General features: G+C 41.9%; 1 long non-coding RNA gene across 1 annotated transcript; it reads right to left on the bottom strand.

Moving 5' to 3' along the window:
- Window positions 1-2535: 2535 nt before the first annotated feature.
- LOC132977926 (uncharacterized) lies at window positions 2536-2934 on the bottom strand. Its single transcript, XR_009673860.1, has 2 exons — window positions 2718-2934; window positions 2536-2656 (listed from the first exon to the last, which is right to left on the bottom strand). It is a non-coding gene; the product is annotated as an uncharacterized LOC132977926 (long non-coding RNA).
- Window positions 2935-5814: the final 2880 nt, after the last annotated feature.

Raw genomic sequence — 5814 nt, 5'->3', positions numbered from 1 at the left:
TGGTAAACTCTCCATGTAGTATTGCCACACTTACCTATGATCAACACGACACCACCACACCGATCCATCTACCTGATCAGAACCTGTGGGTCAATGTCCCAGAGAATGCGATCTTACACACTGACAACATGGCCCTATACCACTTAAACTCTGAACAATACGACAGTGATATTGAACTCCCTGACTTTTTCAGCACCCACACTATGGAGTTGGACCCCAACACCCTAGCTCAGATACAATACGAGGGAACCCAGCTTATTGACCTGACACCAGTCGATAACATATTACAAGTTAACGCATCACCAGACAAGGTACCCATACAACCCATAACTTACGCATGGTCCACCCCTGACACCTTACTCGCCTTCACTGTAGGACTAGGATATGTGTTAACCTTTGGTATAGCGTCTGCATCTCCGCTAAACGCACTCAAGCCCTCCAGCGTAGACTCGACAAATGCACCGCTGGATTGTCCAAACTAGGTATACACAAAAGACGGGGCAGAATGACAGTTACCTCCCACGATAATGAAGAAAATGACCCCGACACTGAAACCCATGCTCTCATAGAACTAGCCCTTTGTGACGTAAACCCTAATGTAGGTCCAGCCACCATACGTTTACCCTTCTGAAACCCAAGGTAATTAACACCCGTACCACATACTTAACCCTAGATCCCTTATTCCATTTATTAGGCCCTGTATAGCCGTCCTTAAATAAAAAATAAAAAGTTAAATAAAATGTTTTTAATATTATTTTTTTAGTTTGATCCTTTACACATATATCTGGTACACAAGCTTGCTCACACCTGCTACTGATGCTGCTCTTGCATCACACCTGGATTGGCCTGCAGACTCTCTCTTCGAGGACCCTTCATCCCAAAAGGGGGAGATGTAACGTATTGACCCGAAGTGAGCCCAAACTCACAGGACACAAATGAAAACCCCACTCTTCCTGTTTACTGATAACAAAAGCCATGCATTTGATTAACTGTTTCAAAGAGACTTTGCATTGGAATGTGAAGAACAGGACGTCATAAAAACAAACCTTTTTGCAATAAGCCTTTAATCTATGTTGGTGAACCAGACCACTTGGATACGTGTGAATAACATTCAGAATAAACAATCCCAGGAAGACAGCCGCCTGCCGAGTTAATCAACACGGCAGGGGAGGCCTTTGATGTGATCTGGACTATCTCAAACGGACTTAATAGCTTTTAGACCCGTTGAACGAACTGCCTTAACCAACATAATCTATTTCTGATATAAAAGAATTTCAGTTCAATCCCTGAATCGGATATATGTATCCATGACATCAAGACTAACACTTTCATGCAAGTTAGATTCCGCTACGATCATCTATGACGAACTTAGATATTGGAAAACTAAATCACATTACCTGGTGAACTCTCCTTGAATCTTACGTGGAGCACTACTGCCCCCTAGTGGCAAGAGCACTGTACCGACCTGAGTTTCAGGACGGAGGAATTACGATAGTTAATATGTGATTTTGTCCTAGTTATGAACTTAGTATTTTAAGATATGATTTTATACTCTTCATACTATATTAATGTGTTTTTGAATGTTGAATGATATACTGCTGATTTCATTCCCATACAGGCGGAAATCGTCTAACTGTCTTCAGGTTGGACGTAATGTCTATTTCATTGCATAATTGTTTGAAATGTTTACGGTCGGAGATAATTCTACATACGAATATTGACATGGTGATGTTCATATGATCAAAGTTCTTATTTATGCTCTTAATAAGTAAAGAACTCGGAGTGGATTAAATTAAAAGTTAAACATCGGAGGCGGGTTAGATATTAGGCCCCGCCCCCTCGTAAAAGTCATCCCCAGGATAAAGTAGCTCGTCTCTCGGGAGCTCTCTCTCTTGTAAATTTCTCTTGTAACAACTCTCTTGTAATTTTCTCTTCTAAATTCTTCTAAAACTCTCTTAGATGTCTCTTGTTAATTCTTGTTTCAAACCACTTTGTTTCTTCAAGTTTTGCCGACGCGAAACTCTTTGAATTTAAGTCCGGATTTGCAGGACCTGCAGAACTCGAATCCAACTTAAACCAATCCTGATTCTTCATGCACGCATTCTAAGGCTTTTTCCTACAGCCTAAGATTGAGCGCCTCTGTCTTTTTCTCCTTTTTGAAGTATTAATCATTCGTCTTCCAGAACAGTAGTTTTTCTAATCCTCACACTTGACTACAAGTGACCATTCAAGTCAAGTGAGGATCAACGAGCATCAATCCTGACAAACGTTAATTAAGACTCTTTGAGCCGCTGAGATACGGACCCACGGACAACTGCTTGGACTGCTGTGTTTTTCTTCAAACCCATCTCATTGTTGACTCCGACCAGATCTGCTACGGCGGTTATCGTAGGCCACCGGCATTCCTGATCCGAAAGAACTCGACGGGAAGTCTTGGCACCATTCGGCGGAGTTCAATTGAACACTACATCTCAGTAAGGAAGCGTTCTGATTATGTTGAGTCAAGCTTGTGGTATCCGAATCAAAGCCTCAGAGTCAACTTTCATCAAATTTATTAAGTTCCCTTTTTATTTTCTTTCTCAAAATCCCACTTTGTTAAATCCCTCAAACAATATAGTTAAACTCCAAACTTGACATAAGGATCTCACCATGGCAACTTAAAACAACTCAATATTATTATTCAAGTTATATCACTTTTGTAATTATACTGATATTACTTGTGCATTTCCTTTAAATTCTTCTGTTCATCATTTTTCTTTATTAAACTTTCATATAAACTTTCAGTACTTTGTCTGTGTAATTTTATGGTTTTTACTGCTTGAGAATTCATCCCAATGATATGAGACAGATTTATAGATTCATTAATTACTAGAAGTAATATTGGTTTCCTTACTTAACAAGGATGGTGCCCTGAGTTATATATTTTAAATATTAAAAGTAAATACGCTACACAGTAATTATAAAGTTATTCTGATTCATTCAACTGTTTCTTTAACTCCAGTCTAAAGCTGTGACGTCTGAAGGTTTCAGATCAAGTCGATCAGTGTCGTCTCCGACTCGTCCGTCAGGTCGGACAGGAAGAAGAAAAGGTCCTGAAGGGGAAGTTTGACTTGATGTGGTCAAAGATGAAATTATAGAACGTGATGCTACTGACTCCACCTTTAAGGTTTATTTAACGTGCTGCATTAAGACGTTATTTAAAGTCAGGGTTGGTCATTTCCTCCAGATCCACTTTTCAAGATTCTGGTGTAAATTGTCTTTAGGTCCTGACAGAAATTAATATCTCAGGTTCTCTGAAAAGGGAATGAAGAAAATCCATCATCTGTATCAGTTTTAAGTCTGTAAAAACTTTGACGAATGTCTGCCGCGAGGTACCAATCTGATGAACTAATCAGGCGCCTCGCTGTCTCCCCGCTCGCTCTCTACCCCTTGCGTGCTCTAGCTCACACTCAAAGCTTGTCACCGATGACTTTAGGAGTTTATACTGTGAGTTTACTTACCGCTGAAAGAGATATGAGACGATGTAGTTTCTACACAATGCAAGAGATGAGCTGAGGTCCACTTCTGGAGGGACGGCGCTCTGTATGTAAGTGAGGGGCGTGGCTTTAGAGGGAGCACAGAGGGGAGGGGGTGTAAACGGAGCACTGAGGGAATGCTACTTTCAAAATCATGCTAGTTTTAGAAAATTACCAACCCTGCCTTTAGAAAGGAGTGTGAGATTCAGAGGAGGTCATCTTTAGTCTGTGTGAGCACTGAACAAGAGCAACTCAGCAGGGACAGAGTGTGTGTGTGTGTGTGTGTGTGTGTGTGTGTGTGTGTGTGTGTGTGTGTGTGTGTGTGTCAGTGTGTGTGTGTGTGTGTGTGTGTGTGTGTGTGTGTGTCACTTATAAAACACATGCTGTCAGTACGTGTGGTGTCCCACAAGGGTCTCTGTTAGGCCCAATCCTGTTCTCATTAAATATGCTACCACTGGGATCAATTTTTGCAAAATAGAATATATCTTTTCACTTTTTTGCTGACGATGTACAGGTCTACATGCCTTTGAAATGCAAGGGTTCACCACAACCCTTACTCGACTGCCTTAAAAACATTGAAACCTGGATGACCCTAAACTTCCTCAAATTCAATCCCAATAAGACAGAGGTCATTGTGTTTAGAGAACCTGGTGCTGTAGAAACGTTTGGTCCTCTTGCTGTTAATTTGAAAAAATCTGTAAAGAGTCTTGGTGTTCACTTTGACAAAGTTTTTAAATTTGGCAAACAGATATCCACTGTTGTGAGATCTAGTTTTTACCAGCTCAGACTTATAGCCAAAATAAAATACATACCTCCCTGCCAATGATCTAGAAACAGTAATACATGCATTCATAACATCTCGCCTGGACTACTGCAACTCACTATATGTGGGCTTGGACCAGTCATCCATCCAACGCCTGCAGCTTGTCCAAAATGCGGCTGCTCGCCTGCTCCTAACAGGCACAAAAAAGAGGGACCACATAACCCCTGTGCTCCGTTCTCTCCACTGGCTTCCTGCTCGCTACAGGATTGATTTTAAAATTTTACTTCTGGCTTTTAAATCATTAAATGGCTCAACACCTCATTACCTAGGTGAACTACTACATGTTCATGCTCCATCCAGCACTAAGGTCCTCCAACCAGCTGCTCCTGGACCTGCCCAAAACAAGGCTCAAAACTAGGGGCGATCGAGCCTTTTCTGTTGCAGCTCCGACACTTTGGAATAAATTACCATTTAATATAAGATCTGCTGCCACAACTGAGCAGTTTAAGTCACTTTTAAAAAAACATTTATTTTCCTTGGCTTTTACCTCTAATTGAGTGTTTTATCCCAGCAGCAGTGTCTACTAGAACTTTTACTATTGTTTTGTGTTTTAATTTACTTTTAATTTTTGCTTTCACCTCTTTTTATGATGTTTTGGATGTAATGTATTTTGCCTGATTTACTGTACAGCACTTTGGTCCGCCTCGGCTGTTATAAATGTGCTATATACGCTCAGTCTTATTAGTCCAATGTTCTCGGGTTTTTAAGTTCTTGGCTCTTGTTTCACAAAGTTCCTAATTGACCCGGTTCCACATGTGGACCATTATATAACTGTAGACATGTCTGTTTTATTTTGAAATTTTCTGTCTCTGACTTCCTCTCCCGCTCGATCTGCTCTGATGCTCCGTGCTGCAGAAGTAGAAGCTTTGTGTATCTGCTGCAGAGGACTCTGAGACGCAGCGGAGCAAGAGGAAACACACTGAATAAAGTGAACATCAGCTCTGCTAACAAGACGGAGGGAGACATCAGGGGGAACGGGCAACTTGCACGGTCTGCACGTGCACACTGGAGAGATTACCGCCTCTCAATAAACTGTCTGATCTGAGTGACGTCTGCTTGGGGCCCCAGACGGCTGACAAACAATGGACCAAAGCAGCAACCAAAAATGTGCACATTTTGCAATGAAAGTAAGAAACCTCCCTAATGGGGCTCCATCTGACCACATTCACTCTCGTTACCCTGCTCAGCGCTGGTCGGAGGGCCCCTGAAATAACTTTTGCCCATGGCCCCAACAACCCCTAGAATCGCTACTGTGGAGACGTGTAACGTTCAGGTACGGCTACACCACCCAGACAAACCAAACGCAGAGCTACAGAGGATCTCTCTGTTGAATCCACTGAGGTCGTCTTCGCTGTGGCGTCCTCAGGCCAATGACACTAACACGCTCAACAATGTAACGTGTAGTTGATGTGCGTTTGTTTCCATGAAGGACCATGAAGTATCCAATTGTGTCGTAAGCGCCATGTTGGAGATGTT

The sequence above is a fragment of the Labrus mixtus genome, chromosome 1 (assembly GCF_963584025.1).
Source record: "Labrus mixtus chromosome 1, fLabMix1.1, whole genome shotgun sequence".
Lineage (NCBI taxonomy): Eukaryota > Metazoa > Chordata > Actinopteri > Labriformes > Labridae > Labrus > Labrus mixtus.
This window is presented reverse-complemented; position numbering and strand designations above follow the sequence as displayed.